Here is a 16,296-nt window from a genome sequence, read left to right as displayed (position 1 = left end):
AGAGCAGCTCAAGTCAGAAAGCTCATGGGATCATTCCCCATACAGCCCCACTGGAAAAGCAAGGCTTGTCCCCTTGGCTGCCAAGGGGAGGGGGATGCGGCCAGGTCTCAAGCCTTGCTTCCAGAGCTTTGTAAAGGTCTGCAGTTCCCAGAGGCTGAACCACTAGCTCCTCATGGGTACTTCACACTGACCGGGTCCCTGTCTCTAGATCTGGCCTCTAAAGAATGATTTTTCTTCCTCAGGCTCTTGGTCTTACAGACCAAGTGAAGCTGTTTGGGAGATCAGGCCCAAAGTCCCACCACTCCAGGAACACTGTGTCTTCTATTTCCTGGTGGTCAATACAATTCTATATATCCCAGAAGGTGACTTTATTAGTTTATTAGAGCAGCCATAAAAAAGTGCCACAGACTAGATGGCCTAAACCACAGACATTTATTTCCTCACGGTGCTGGAGGCCAAAAGTCCAAGATCAAGGTCGATCAAGGGCAGAGTTGGTTTCTTCTAAGGTTTCTCTCCTGGCTTGTAGATGGCTGCCTTCTCCCTATGTGTTCACTGGTGTTCTTTCCTCTGTGTCTTAATCTCCTCTTCTTATAAGGACATCAGTCATATTGGATTAGGGTCCACCCTGATGACTTCACTTTGACTTAATTGTCTGTTTAAAGACCCTATCTCCTAATACAGTCACATCCTGAGATGTGGGGCAGGGGGCGGGGGGTGTGGGAGGGGATTAGCTATTTGACGTGTAAATTTGGGGGAGGACACAAATCAGACCATAACAGTGGCTAAGTACATAACTGTAGTTCAAAGGAAGAACTTCTAAGCTCTACGGAGGTTCTCAGACACACAGGATGTAGGGAATTACCTTTGTCTGAGTGCTGCCATATTAGGAGGAATATATACTTTATCACGCAAACCAGGATGCTTTCCAGAGGGAAAGAAGGTGCCGTTGACATTGATGTTATCCCCAATGTTGACATTGATTTATCCCCAGATAAACCAGAAAGTACAGTCTCCCCGTCCGCAAATCAAGAACCTAGGACTTCCCTGTGTAGCTACATTTACTAGAAGAAACACACTCTTTGCACTTTGCCCTCTGAATCTCTCTAGCGGTGAGAGCAGTAGAAGCCTGGGCTCTGTTTCAGGTAGTGTCATCCATGAGCCCAGGATGCTTGCTTGCTCGACCCTCCCCTCTGCTAATTGCTGGTGAATCCAGCCAATGGGGTGCGTGTTGCCGCGTTCAGTTCTGTGGTTTGCTTTCCCGCAGTGCAAGGCATGGGGAGACGTCAAGCTCCAAATCTAGAGTTCAGCCACTAATACAAGGGAACGTGCTACCCTTCTTAAGAGACACAGTATTCATCTGAGGACAGCCCCAGGCTCCAGCAAGCGTTTAGAACTGACTGGAATGTTTTTATTATCATGATGACTACGGATGGCACTGCCAGTTTATATTGGGTAGAAGGCGATGATGCCAAACAGCCTGCAATCCAGAACAACATAGAACTGTCCCATGCCAACTGCCTGGAGCACCTCAGCTGAGAAGCACCGCAGGTAAGTGCAGCTCTCCCAGTGGGCTTGTCACCCCTACAAAAGCCGGTTGGGAGGTCGGCTGGGGCAGGCAGACCTCAGCGTGGTGACTTCACGGTTCTAGTTCCTCTGTCTCGCACACCAAACCTGCCCTCCTCCACCCCTCTTCCCAGCCCAGGAAAAGAGCGTGTCTGGATGAGGATTTTAAACCTGGGTTTGAATCCAGCCTCCACTGCCTAGTATTCGTGCCCCTTTGGGCCATTTAGCTACGTTTTCTGAGCCTCGGTTGTTTGAATCTGTAGAAGGGAGATATGATGCTCGTAATCTTTTCTCCTCCTACCTTTCTCAAAGGATCTTGTCTCCACAGGACCGTATTTGTGAAAGAGGCCAGCGGTCACCAGCCTTAGCAAATACATCTCCCTTCCTTTACAGAGAAACCACGCCCACCATGAAATGGCTCACAGTTTCCACTGTGCTTGACCAGGACGAGAGAGGAGGGGAGAAAGCGGTGGCCTCTTGTGGCTCCCCTCTCCCCCGGTCACGCCTGTGCCTTGGTCTCACTACAGACGTGGGTGCACAGAGGACACGGCTAAGGCCCAGGAAGTCTAGGCTGCTGCCCCACCAAGGCCCAGCCTGAGTCTTTGTAACGAAGGTCCTGCCGGGTTTGCTCTCCCTACACGCCTATCACTTCCCCCCTATGCCTCCGGGGATCAGGGGTTTGGGGAGGCCGTGATTTTTATTCCTAATTGCGAGCAAAGTGTTGTAAACCCTGCGGAGCACATAAAATTCTAATCTATTTTAGTCCCCATTAATTTCCCACCCCTTTTCATTTATAACTGGCTCTCTTCTCTGTAATGCTCCCTTTTCCCTGATGGATTTGCAAATTCCCCTTTTATTCCTTTCCACCCCCTGGCAGGAATTAATTCAATTTCCAATGAGGTTTTTTGCATGTTTCCCCTTAAATCTTTGTGGAGCCCCAGGCTTCTGGAAGGAGGGGTCTGAGGAAGGGTGAGGGCTGGCAGGAGCCAGAGTGGGCTGTCTGACCTCTGGCTCTGGCTGGCTCTCTGGCCCTGACAATGTCTTACTCCAAGATCCTCTGTCGACAAGCGGCTTGTGACTTAATTTTATTGCTGGCAAAATGGGACTCCAGGTACCCGCCCACTGTGCACCTGACAGGCACGTTGTATGGAGCAGTTAATTAGAAGGTGGCCTAATCCCTCTCCTCTGACTCTCCAGGATTACGCCCTGCGGCCCCATTCTCTTGCGTGGTGGATATAAATTTGCAGCCACTACACTCAGGTGCAAGACATTATTTAAGTTCTCTAAATCAAATTAATTATGACCCTGAACCTCCCTTGGTACAGCACCAAGCCTCCCCTCTGAAGGACAATGCAGAGGTTCTGCGGTGCTGCGGATCTTTCCAGGGCTCACAGCTAAGGCGTGGCCCCCAGGCCTCCACCCACGGAAGTCACACTTGACGCACCTTGGCCAATCCATCGTGGTCCCTGAGAGCAGAAACTCAGATCTTTGTTCCCAGGGTCCACAGAGCCGATCCGCTCTGGGGCTGCTTCCCAGGCCCGAGAGCCAGGGAGGCATCCAAAGTAAGATTCTCTCCCTCTCCAGGAGATGCTCTCCCTTCGCGAGGGTGGGTTTTCTCCCTCTCCCCATTTCTCCAACTGCTTCCCTCTCTTCCTCGACTGCTATCTCCATCTTGGCAGTCCTACGTGATCAGGTCTCAAAAATCGTTAGAAACAGTCTGCAGAAGGAGTCCCTTTTGCAAGTTTGTAAGAAAATAAATAAATAAATAAATAAATAAATAAAATTACGGTAACAGATTAGAAAGTTTTGCTGTGTCATCTGTTTCAAATATCCCCCTTCCTGCCCTTCCCCTCCCCAGCTCAGGACTGATCGAGGTATGGAAGGTTCTGTGGGAAAGAGGCTCTCCCTCATTTCACCCCCCCCTCCCCAATCCGCTAGTCCCTCCAAACAGAGCCCACCAAAGACAGCCACACACTTGTCCCCCTCAAACTCTGAAAGACTAGCCTCCCACCATAGGATGCATCAGCCAGCCTCTCTCTTAGAAGTTTGGTTTTTTTTTTTAACTCTTAGCCAGGCACCCCAGTCCCTAAGGAACCCTCAAACTCCAGGAAACATGGGTTAAATTCTCTCCGGTATTTCCCTTGAGATTCTACCCCCTTATCCTCATCACCTGGCCCTCTCTCCAAAGATATTTTACTCTGAAACTTTTAAAATCCTCCTTCCCAATTTAATCTTAGCTTCTCCTAGCAAAGCTGCAGCTGCCATGCCCAGCACGAGCAGTGAGCTGTCCAATTGTTCCCAGCTTTGGGGCCTCCAAGATGGGCGGCGTCTTACTTTAACATCCTGTTACAAATGTATGGCACCATCTCAGGCACTGATAAGTGTAATAATAACAAAAACCCTGGTATAAGGGGAGCGAGCATGCGCCTAGGGATTTTAGAGCAAAGATGTGGACAGTTGGAGGAGTGCCTGGGCAGGTGTCTGGCAGAAAAGCATTCTGGGAAGAGAAGGAAGCAAGGGCGCCCCTGGCATGTTTCAGGAGGCTGGACTGGCGGGGGGGGGGGGGGGGGGGGGAGATGGAACCAGGTAAGTAGGCAGCCTGGAGGCAGGGATGGCGGCCAGAGAGCGGGCGGGGTGTCACAGGCGTGGTGAAGAAAACAAAGTAGTGGCCACATTCTAGATACGTGTTGAAACCAAGGCAGCAAGATGTGCTGATAGAATGCATCTAGGTGTGAGAGAAAGAGGTTTTTATAAAGAAGATTTTGAACTTCCCAGGGAACTCCAGCTAAGACATCGGCCCAGGGGAGACAATGTCCTCGAGGAAAGTGGAACTCTTATTCCAAGACTTGCAAAATCCCGGAGGTACTTGACCACGGCACGTCTCTTCCGTGCTCATCTCTTGCCTTCTCCTAAGCAGGGCGGATTTGCAAGATAATACCTTTAAGTGGTTTTTTTCCCAAGTATGGGCCAAGGCCCAAAGTATGGTCAATGTCACAGAGTCAGTCACGTGGACAGCCTAGTTCCTATTGATTTATATCTGGATCTGGCCATTTGATGGGGACGTAGTAAAAAAAATAAGGAGAAGAATCAAAAGAGAGGTCACATTTACGTCAGTCACTTTGGCAACTAATCCAATTCAAGTTTAATTTTCAATCATCACCTAGCTCTTAATTGTCTTTTCGGGGTTAAAAAAAATATATTAACTTCCTCCCAAGGAGTTGTCGATCCTGGTTTCTAATGACTTGCATGTTGCCCTATACTGGTATGATCTCAACAACAGTTTCGTTGAACAGAAATGTATACGTTTTTTCCACTTTTGTACGGACGTGGAAGTTTTTCAGCACTCCTGTAAACTCCCATTTCTCTCTGAAATCTCTCCGCTTCAGTGCAAGGGTTGCAAAATCAGAGTGGTCTCAGGGGTGAGGCAGTAACAGCTGTAGAGGGGGGCTGGGTGTGAGGCACTGGGGAGGGCTGGGTGCTCTGGAGAACGGCCAGACCCGTGCCCACAGGAAGTCATTCCAATTAAGATAAAGGAAGAGAATTGAACACCGTGCTGACAAAACAAAATACCGTGTTTCTAGGACCCCTCCCACATTGTCTCTTCTGAATGCATAAAACAACACTTTCTCTTAGAACCCAAGCCTATATTTCTCCTGATCAGTTAAAAACAGATGCTAACATATGTCCAAACCAGCAAAAACCGAAATGAAACCAGAAGCATTCCTTGGCTTGCTTACCAGGAGCTACCTGCTTATTGCTACTGTACCTCTGGTGAATTCTCCATCTCTATTTCTCCCTACGCAGGGCTTCTTCCTTATTGTGCACTTACAACTGGAGGTTCCCCTGCAAAGAAATATGCCATTTTCCTTTAGAGCTCTTTCAAAACCCAAATAGAATAAAAACGTTTTTCGAAACTATGGTTTCTTCCTTCTTATATTGGAAGAAGCCTTACTACTCCCCAGAGTGCTTGCGTACATTGTATTAATCAGGATGCGCTAGGTTCTGCTGCGGTAATAAGCAACACCAGAATCTCGAAAGTGCAACATGATAAAAATTCTTACTTAGGCTGTACATCCAACATGGGGCCTCAGGGCTCCGCTAGGTAGAGTCACTGAGGGCCCCAGCCCGCCATGATCAAGATGTCGGCCCCGGGAGCTTCTATAATCACTACTACAGTGACAAGAGCAGGCGGCAAATCAGTCACCGGTTCTTAAAGTTCCTACGCAGTGCTGCTGCTTACGTTTCATTGGCCAGAGTATTTTTTCTGGCAATACCTACGCTCGAAGTAAGCGGGAAGGACAACCCTTCCGTGCCGCAGCTGGAGAGCCTGAGATAGTCGTTGAGCGGCAGGAAAGCACTACAAATATGGATTCCCACACTAAGGACTTAACACAGGTGGGGCCACAACTCTTTCTATTTAGTATAGGAAAAGATAGGATGCAAAGAAAATGAGCAACTCTTTCAGTATAATCTAGTTCGTTGCTGGCGAGCAGAAGCAAGGGCCCTGTTTTCCTAAATTCTAGCTTCACATCGTCATCACAACATGCTCTCAACCCTTGGCCGTGTTAGCTAGACATTTTTTCCCTCCGCTAACGAATTTTATTTATACCCTCCTGGTTTCAAAGAATACTTGAGGGACATTATGAGATATTGTGCCATGGCCTTGTTTTATTACGTACACACAGAGCTTCTGGCTGTGATTATACTGCAGAAAACACAGGTTTTATAATCATTTAAATTTTTTTTCATTTATTTTAATGACCTGTTAAAATAATGGTACGGTTGATTCAATCAACCCAACTGTTTAAGACTGTTGAAAATAATGATTCCCTTGAAGGAAAAGAAAAGTCAATTCAGAGGTCATCTGCGGGTGTCCAGGCAGAAGCTTTTGAGAACAACGTGCTCTAACTGTCCGCCCCTCGTGCTGAGAGCAGACAGGGAGAACGCAGCCTCCAAAGCCTATAAGCCTTTGAGAATCTGAGCGACAACATTCCAAATTTCCACCGACACTGGCTCGTTATAACATGAAAGGGAACCCTTTTGCCAGTAACGTGAGATGAGTCACTTAATGCTTTCTGGGGCAAAATTTATTTTTCCCCTTTGACAAAAATGAAGTAACACATTAAGATGAAGACACAGGCTCTGTAACCCCAAGCACACAGGTCTGTAACCCCAACCCCAAGAATTTCATAGGAAGTTCAGAAAACGTTTTCACTCATTCTCATCAGGTATTTTCTTCAGGGTTCAGAATTAATAAATTCCTTAGACGATGCCCCAGTCTTTATTTTAGTTAACAGATCCATTCGCATAACAATAACAAACCTTTTCTCTGTATCCGTGTGTGTACATGTCTCTGCACGCACACTTGTGTCTGAAATGGGGGGTGTTAGCCAGTGGGTATGCGTGTGTCTGCGTTTCTAGGGCCCCGGGGATGAAATTACGGTGAAAAATCTTGAAGCAGTCTATTTTCTCAACTTGCTTGAGAACTGGTTTCACGCTTCTTCATTTTAATAGGAATCAAATGAAGGATGCTGACTCATTAAGAGGCAGGCTTGAGAGGTGTGAATTCCTCGCTGATGGCTGTGCACAGCCACGCGATAGTATTTCAAAAAGGTGAGATGATTCTGCCTGATGTTTAAGGAATTACATTTTAAGTTTAGACCCGAAAGATCTGTTCACAAGGGCTTTCAAAATTGCGGGGTATTTCAGGTTGTTGTCATGGTATTGCCAGGACTAGATTTTGTTCAAAGCACTAGAGGAGGCAAAAAGTATGCATATTTGTGTGTATACACACACGCATATACATACACGTAAATATATATACATATCTGTATTATATATGCATGCATGCATACATACATGTATACATACATATGTATACACACATATACATAAGTATACATACATATCTATATTATACATGCATGAATACATACATATATACACACACACATATATATACATACACATATATATACACCTCGAATTTAATTTTAATTTTTTTTACTAGTGTAGGGTAAGGACAATACCCAACTCATAAAGTTGTTGTGACTGCCACATAATAATGGGTCAACAGTTGTCATCATCATCATTATAATCATATGCCAATGGTTTTCAAAAAAAATTTTTTTTTAAATTTTTAGCCATAAAATTCACTTGTTCGAATATTATCTTAATATTGGAAGCCCTGTGTGTAAAACAAGTATGTAAAGCAAAAGTGCTCTGGCCGAAGAGAGTTGACACCCCACCAGTTGGGCGACTTCAACCCCTCCCCTTTTCCAGGCCTCATAGAAGCGAATTTGGAAAACCCTTGCTTCATGCTAGTTTTCATTTGTGTCTGATGTGGGTAAAGTTTCTGACTACACAACCCCGCTACAAATGTGTACACGCACACACACACACACTCACCCTCAGAACGGGTTACTGGGCAAGTATCCTAAGTATAATCTCTAATAATACTAACTCTCTCTTACTGAATGCTTACCCGTTTGCTCACAACTTTGTACGTATTACCTCTGTTTCTCATTTCAGCTCCGTGTGATTGATATTATTATCCCGATTTTAGAAATGGGAAAAAGAGACACAAGGAGGTCCCACACCTGTCGATTAAGTGGAAAAGCTAGGGTTCGAACCTGAGCTTGTCTTTCTAGAAAGCTTAAGCTCTTTCCATGTTACTACATGTTTCTCAAACGGGATATCCTTGAAATCGATGGACATTCCGTAGTTCAGTTTTAAATTCAGTTTGTACTTTTATAATAATCCAAAAACTTGAATGTAACAAATATTCTGGATCATCTCAGTACCCACTTTGTAACTGGGCTTTGCCACGTTTCACTGTTACTTGCTTTTGTTTGCAATTAGGTTCTTGCCAAGTGGCACAACTTTAATGGCTCCGACTAATGAGAAAAGAACAGAGGTGAACTGAATAGCAAATGATGCGTTTGTGCCAAATGGAGGCCAAATGACATCACAGCAGGCCGTACAAGATAGTTCAGTAGAGAAAAGTGATGTGCAAATGGGCCAGTATACAAGGTAACAGCCTGGGCACGTGGAGAACTCCGAGGACCTAGGACTGCGGTAGCCAGTCCCACACTCGAGTTGCACACTGTGACTCAGCTTCAGCCAAACGTGGCTCATCACCGAACATTCCTGAGTTCGTTTGAATCTTCTTATGTGTATCTCTGAGTTTGTATTTAGTTGGTGAAGGTGTCTTCGGTGTCTTAGAGCTGTTAACAAGAACACTTTATATCTGGTTTTATGTTAGGCATATCAGCATAACGTAAAAATAATTTAACACTGAGTTCTCTGAGCATTGTTTCCCTTTAAAGGGCGTCTACACCCTTACTCAAGTTTGAGGACCGCTGCACAAAGTGAACCAGCCCTCCGTCTACTGGGTTTGCTCCAGGGAAACGTTTGGGAGAGGAATGTGAAGACCAGTGAGTTATACCGAAAGGTCTACTCCGTTCCACGAAACGACTGGTTGACTGATTTTTTTTTTCTTTTTTAAAAGTTGACTGAATGGGGCGCCTGGGTGGCGCAGTCGGTTAAGCATCCGACTTCAGCCAGGTCACGATCTCGCGGTCCGGGAGTTCGAGCCCCACGTCAGGCTCTGGGCTGATGGCTCAGAGCCTGGAGCCTGTTTCCGATTCTGTGTCTCCCTCTCTCTCTGCCCCTCCCCCGTTCATGCTCTGTCTCTCTCTGTCCCAAAAATAAATAAACATTGAAAAAAAAAAATTTAAAAGTTGACTGAAACTTCATATAGAATCCTGAATATAAAATCTACTAAATATAAGGATTATATGTGTGTGTGTCCTCGAGAGTCATTTTGTGTGCCAGCAAATTCTAGTCAGATATCTTCTTTGGTTGTAGTCATTAATACTCCTTTTATTAAAGTTACTAATCCAAAAACTCAATCCTTCTTTAAGCTTTTTAGTTCAATTTATAAATCCTGTTATTTTACCTTTAAATCTAACAAATCTTAATCATATTTTGGTAGGGGGGGCATTATGAATGCTTGATCCCATTTACAAACTTGGTTAAGCTCCTTTGCAAATTTTAAACTGCCCTTATAAATTTAATATATTCAATTTTCTCTTTACACACTTCAATTATCTGGCTGAAAAACTTTCCCCATACTTAAGTAATTCTTATAAATCTAATAAATTAGACTTTTAAACAGAGTGAAATTTAAGTTCTCTTAAATATTTCAACACTGTCTATAAAATTAGTAAGATTTCAACCTAAAATTACAGGACTAAGTCAATTACAATCAATTGTAATTTTAAATCGAAGTTGCAAAGTGAAACTATTCTTCAAAGGTCATCATAAGTATCTAAATATTACTAATAACTAAAATTCCAATGTTTTTCAGATTCCTGACACGAAGACAACAATACTGTGGTTCTTGTCTTTTAAACATTTCAATGCTTACTTCTAAATCTTCTGAGTTTTGAAAGATGCTAACACAGAAGAGAAACAGTTGTGTGACCCAAATAGTTTGGGAGGATAATATCTGAGTCAGTGGGGGTTATATGACGATCCCAAGTTTGGGCTGGGATGGGGACTGGATATTTGTCAATCACACGGATGGGGCACGCGTAGTGCCATTTACCAAGATTATATCAGAACCCTCCGATGAGCTGGACTCACAGACTGTTGAGTTCACATCAAGTTATATAATACATGATTTCTTCCATTCACCCCAGAAAACCTCATTCCCAACCCTGGCTTGCTTGGTTGCATTTTGCTTTCCTTTGTATCTTAAAATACGTAAATGCATTTTCCAGTTAACTCTAAAGACTTCTGGACCTGTCAGGATCTTGTATTCTTTTCATACTCTTCCTACCTCTTGATATTGAATTCTAGATATCTCTCATGACTCGCCAACTGTTCAATCACAACTTTTCAGGTCATCTGACACAACCTATTTCTAAGACTCGCAAGAATTAGTGTGGAAATCTAGCCCAGCTCTTTTCAGAATTTTTTGTCAGGAACTCTTTTGTTCGGTCATAACGTTGCACAGAACTATGAACGAATGAAGCAGACAAAAGCTTCAGATCTTATCATTTTAAATCAGTGTGGACCTCCAGACATGAAATCACAGGGGAAGCTCCTCCAATTCTTATTTTTGTGGTCTCAGGCGATCAACCATGAACCATCACATCACCCTGGATAGCAGTAGTGAGGACAGAACATATTGGCCACGTGACTCATAGGCAATGATAACAGTAGACCACAGTCGTCGTGTCCAGGGTGCTTATTGGGCCACATCCAAACTCCACATAATGTCTAATAATAAAAGGTGGCATGGGGTGGGAGGTTGTGGAAGACTGTTAGCTATTATCTAAAATCCATGTTTTCCTCTTCCTTGGGGGAATATTGCTACACTGTATTTCCCCAAATCCCTTGCAGTTAGATGTGGCCATGTGACTGAGTTCTAGTCAATAGAAAGTGAATGGATACAATGTGTTCCATTTCCAAGCACTCCATAAAAATCTCTCCTACCCTGTCCTCCGTGTTCCTTTTTCCTGTGACTGGTAGGAACGGGGACCATCCCAAGGTAATTTTGGCAGCCACAATCTGAAGATGGCTCATTTCCCATCAGCCTGGATCTCTAAATAATCTGCACGGTTGAGAGCCACTCCATCAACCTGTTTTCATTCTCAGCATTGTTACACATCAAAAAGCAAACTTGTAAAAAACAAAAACAAAAACAAAAACAAAAAGCAAACTTGTACTATGTGTGAGCCATGATATATTGGGGAACCTGTTTGTTATAGTAGCTAGCTCACCTCAGTGGTTGATTCCCTGAGGTCCACCGTGATCTGGTGTCCTGACTCGTAGATGGACTGGAAGGATGTAGGGAAGGAGTATAGTTTCTCTATTACTTGTGTGTTGAGGCTTTCCCTGACAAGTGATTCTAGAGGTTACCTCTACTGCTGGTACAGTTGTCCAGTAAGTCAGCAAAGAATATTTCCTCCATGGAACAGGTCATGATGGAATAGCCAGCCCACCCTAGGGAATAGGTCTGACTAACTAAGAATTAGAGCCAAACGACCTTTAAGCCTCACAGAGCAGGATTACCATATTGGACTGGTCTTTACCATGGGAGCCATCCCATGATAGAAGGGATCATCCGAACTCTCCCTGGAACTGTGCGGACATGGGCAACTGCATTCTCTGTTAACAGAGTATTTGTATATGCTATTTCCTTCCTCTGAGCGCCCCATCCCTCTTCTGCAGCCAAGTCCTCTCATCCTTTCATGCTCAGGTTAAGTTTTATCTACTGTGAGAAGCCTATGATCCCTCCGAATTGGTTAGTTTCTCCCTTCTCTCTTTTTCTGTAGTACCCTGAGCATATTTCTCTGTATTAGCCACTTGTGCATTTATTTACTGTTATCTCTGTTGCCAGCTGTGACTTGGGTGACAGTGACTACATTGCTCCTCCTGAAAACCACCTTGCCTTCATCATCACATACATGTTGCTCAAGATATACCTGATGAATTAGTGAGCATTTATTTGGCATCGTGTAGACCGATCTACAGATTAAATGGCTGGAATTTCATTCTCCAGCTATCTTGTCGCCACACAGTCAGAACCTACATTTGACCAATCCCTAGGGTTTGACTTCTGCCTCTCAGCAACCCAATGATAGCTCTCTACCTTCTGCTTTATTTCCCAGGGTCATGGGAGAACATAAAAGGCATTACAGGGTTAAGCGTGTAGCAATCTGTTTGACATGAAAAGGGAAAGAAACGAAGAAATTTTAATAAAAATACAACCCTACCAGGATTTGGACTCATTACCTCTGCAATATAAGGGAGACACCAGGCAATGTGAATTTACAGGTGTTAATTAGCCAACAGAGGGCTCCTCGATTGTTCCCAGAATACCATACAAACATAGAGGAAAAGAAAAATTCAATCAAAGAGCATTCCCTGGCTCATAAGAAGGACTGCATGCGTGCACAATGGCATGCAAATCAGGTTTAATTTACTACATGTTTTTCTGCTTCCACCAAATTTGTTGAAGAAAATGGATCTTTCTCTGCTTATGGCTGTAAATTCCTGCATCATCAAAGCTCGCTCAGATCAAGATGGTGTTTCCCAACTGATGCTTGAATAATAGCAGAAGAAATTCTCTATGCAGAAACACTAAATGGGTATTCCCATGGTCAGCATTATCGTGGAAATATTCTCCATTGCTCTGTGGAGTAGACAGTAGAGTTTATTTGGGTAATGGGAACATGGGCAGGACCCTATTTTGAACGCAAATAGTTCCTCCGGCAAGGGTTTCTGTTCCCCTCAAGAGTACTGGAAATTGACCGTTATAATGGTTTGCATAACGGTGATTTAAAATATATCCTTGCAGCCACAATTAATTAAACCACATTCACAATTAAACATAAGTAACACTGGGGGATATATATACACAGCATCAAACAACCAGTCTAATGTGTCCCCCACTGCATTGATCTGCTTTCCTGGTGAATTGTGGACACAGGCATAAGTTCAGCCTATTGGTGCAGTCATGATAATCCAGCCACATCCATTTTCTCACGCAGGTGCTCGCTCAAGGAGCCCCTGCCATTTCCTAAATTGTGTTGCACTGGGCACTCTGAGTGTTCTGAAGATGCAGACACATTGTGATGGTTGTAGCTCACACGGATGTAGTGCTCCTCATGGGTGAAGCCCGATGTGAATCACTTTTTGAATGTTTGTGTTCATCTATTCAGTTCTCACATCAAACCTATCAGGTAGGCACCAGTTTCTCCCTGTAACAGATGGAGAAATTGAGGCACAGAGAGGTTCCATAACTTCCCTAAGATCCTGCAGCTGTAAATGGCACAGCTAGGACTCCTTGCTCTCACCTATGACCCCCTGCTGCCATAGTGCCCATTAAATCCTTGTTGAATGTGTCTCAATCAGACCAAAAGGGGTGATGCAGCTCTTCAAAACAGAGATGCGATTACTGGCTGCCAATCAATGGTTCTTAAAATGGGATCGACCAGCTTTCTGCAGTGCATTAAACTTCTCCATGTCTCGTGTGTTTCGTGACCAGAACATATTGTCATTTGTTTCCTGGTTCGCATTAATATTTTATGAAGTCCAGACATTGCTTCTTGGCACCTTATCCAAAAGACTGGGCATCTTCTCTTTCTCAGGTACCATTTATTCTAGAATGTCAGGGTATCATTCTCCTGCTGAGGAGTGGGAGTGCAGTCTCTGGTTTGCACGGTCTCCATAGAGGCTCTGCCCAACTGGTTCACAGGTTGAAAACCTTACAGACCCTTGATCTAGATGATGACATTTAAGGTTTGGGGAAGGGGGGCATGATCAAGTTGTGCTGTTTCTCTGAGAGGGAGGGGATCCTGGGACACATACTCAGGACTCTGACTGTCACCCTGGACGATCACAGGGCTCAGAACCTGGAAGCTGACTGAAAAGGAGAGTCATTTCCGAAACTGAACAGATAGAATCTAGCTGAGCACTTCCAAGCATGGATCCACACCAACTGGTTGAGAACTGGCTCACGAGGAGGAAAACGCAGAGCCTGGATTTCTTCACGGATGAGTCTCTTTTGTCTAGTTATTCACAGTTCCATTCACAACAGCATCAGATTAACTAGGTGTTTAGGTCGAACCGTATGAAACTGCTGACGTTGGATCATTTTTTACTCACACAACAAAATGGCAATTTCATCTAGATCAACCTGATCATAGCAGTACTTATCCAGTACCCCAAATGCAGACATCAAGGCACTGCAGCCACAAAAGTGAGGTGGGCAGTCCGCCAGCCTCCTTCGTTAAATTAATAGAGAAGAACCTACCAAGTGCGGTGGGTGAGAGGCACAAGGGGACATGAAGGCCAACCCAGCAAATGGCATGAGTGGGGGGAGGAGGGAAACACAACATGAACAGCATGTGTGCCATGGCCCCACCTCCTCCACTACCGCCTCTGGATTAAAAACATAATAATAACCTTTGAATTGATGTCGCTTGACATCCATGGGTTATTATGAAATGAGTAATAAAAATACAATTAGAGCTTAATGACAATTTATGGAGCCCTTCCCATGTGCATTCTCTGAAGTGCTAAAGCAGATCCAGGGAGGGAACAGAGACCCTGTCCTCGAGGGGGATTTCAGTTATTCAACAAATAAGCACCTGCTATGAACCAGGGTCTGGCCTGAGTGCTTGGGGACACATCAGTGTTCAAAACAGAACAAAATCCCCAGCCTCTTGGAACTTGCAGTCTAGCAGAGGGAGACAGACAACAAAGCACAAACAATAAAGAACCAGTAAGCACAACAAATGAACAGAGCAATTAAGGGGATCGGGACTGTGGTAAGGTTGCCATCTTAAAAGGAATGGCTAGGGTCCAACTCATTGAGAGGGACTTAAGGGAGGTCATGGGGTAAGCCATGCTGATACCTGAGCATTCCAGGCAAGAGGAGCAGCCAGCACAAAGGCCATAGAGTGGAAGTCCCTAGGAATGTTCAGAGAATAGGAAGGAGGCCCATGTGACTGAAACTCATAGTCAACAGTAGTCATTAGTAATCACATAATAAGGAAGCCCAGACTGGGGTTAGGTTCAACCATACAGAAGGGCAACCATGTGATTAAAAGACTACAAAGCGTTGTGGAAAAGTTGATAAAATGGCGGGCTCTCCCCAGAGCTGTTTAATCGCAGGATAGCATTTTATAAATACACCAAGCCACAAGAACTAGGTGTGTGGAACCAGGTCACGTACAGCATCCGGGATGATGCCGAGAAAAGGTCGTCCAGGCAAGGGGCAGAGTCCTCCTCAAATAGAGACCAAGAAATGAAATTGAGAGCTGAGGAAAAGGGACATTAAGGGGGAAGGGAGCCTTTGAGCAAGTGTAAATCTGCGGGGAGGAACGTAAAGAAAAAAAGAAGAGAAGCAGTCTTAGAACACCTGCTGGCCCATCAGCTTGAGATTTAGAGTCGTTGGTAGAAGAGCGGGTTTATTGGTCTTCACGGTAAATTAGCCCACGCGGAGCAGCGGTTGCCTATCAGCCAGAGGACAGAAGACAGGCCAGGGGCCCGGCAGAAGGGCGACCATATTTATGTCTCCCCTCAGTCCTAGGCTTGCCTTTCCCCAGACTTTCCCCTCTTGAAATGGGCACAATCAGTGACTGTCACAAATGGTTTGCGCCCCTCACCCTCCCGGCCCCCCAAGGCAGATGTATGCCTAAAGCTGGCCATGATCTTCTTCAGAGGAAACTCCAAAGTCTCTTTTTATTAATGTTTACTTTATTTTTAAGAGGGCGGGGGAGAAGGGCAGAGAGAGAGAGGGACAGAGGACAGCACGGAGACCAGTGCGGGGCTCGAACCTATGAACCGTGAGATCATGACCTGAGCCGGAGTCGGACGCTAAACCAACTAAGCCCTCCAGGCGCCCCAACTCCAAAGGCTCTTTGAACAACCCAGCCTGAGGGTCTTCTCAGCCATTTCTCTCAGCGGAAGAGTGAATTGATCCTGTAACTTGCAGAAGGTAAATGTGACTGCGGCTGGAACATCCAGGGGAGAAAGGCCTTGGTGCACACACCAAGCCTTGCACACCAGGTGTAACCAAGCACACACACGTGGCTATTTCACCATCCCGGTGTGGTGTGCCCTTCAGGGAAGCCACTACCTAGAACTCTAGCTCTGCAGGTGGGTGGCAGGGGTGGGGGTGGGGAGTCGCCTGAGTCTTCTTCTCGGTGGGCT

Source organism: Prionailurus bengalensis, chromosome E4 (genome assembly GCF_016509475.1).
Source record: "Prionailurus bengalensis isolate Pbe53 chromosome E4, Fcat_Pben_1.1_paternal_pri, whole genome shotgun sequence".
Classification (NCBI taxonomy): Eukaryota; Metazoa; Chordata; class Mammalia; order Carnivora; family Felidae; genus Prionailurus; species Prionailurus bengalensis.
Note: the sequence above shows the minus strand (reverse complement) of the source record.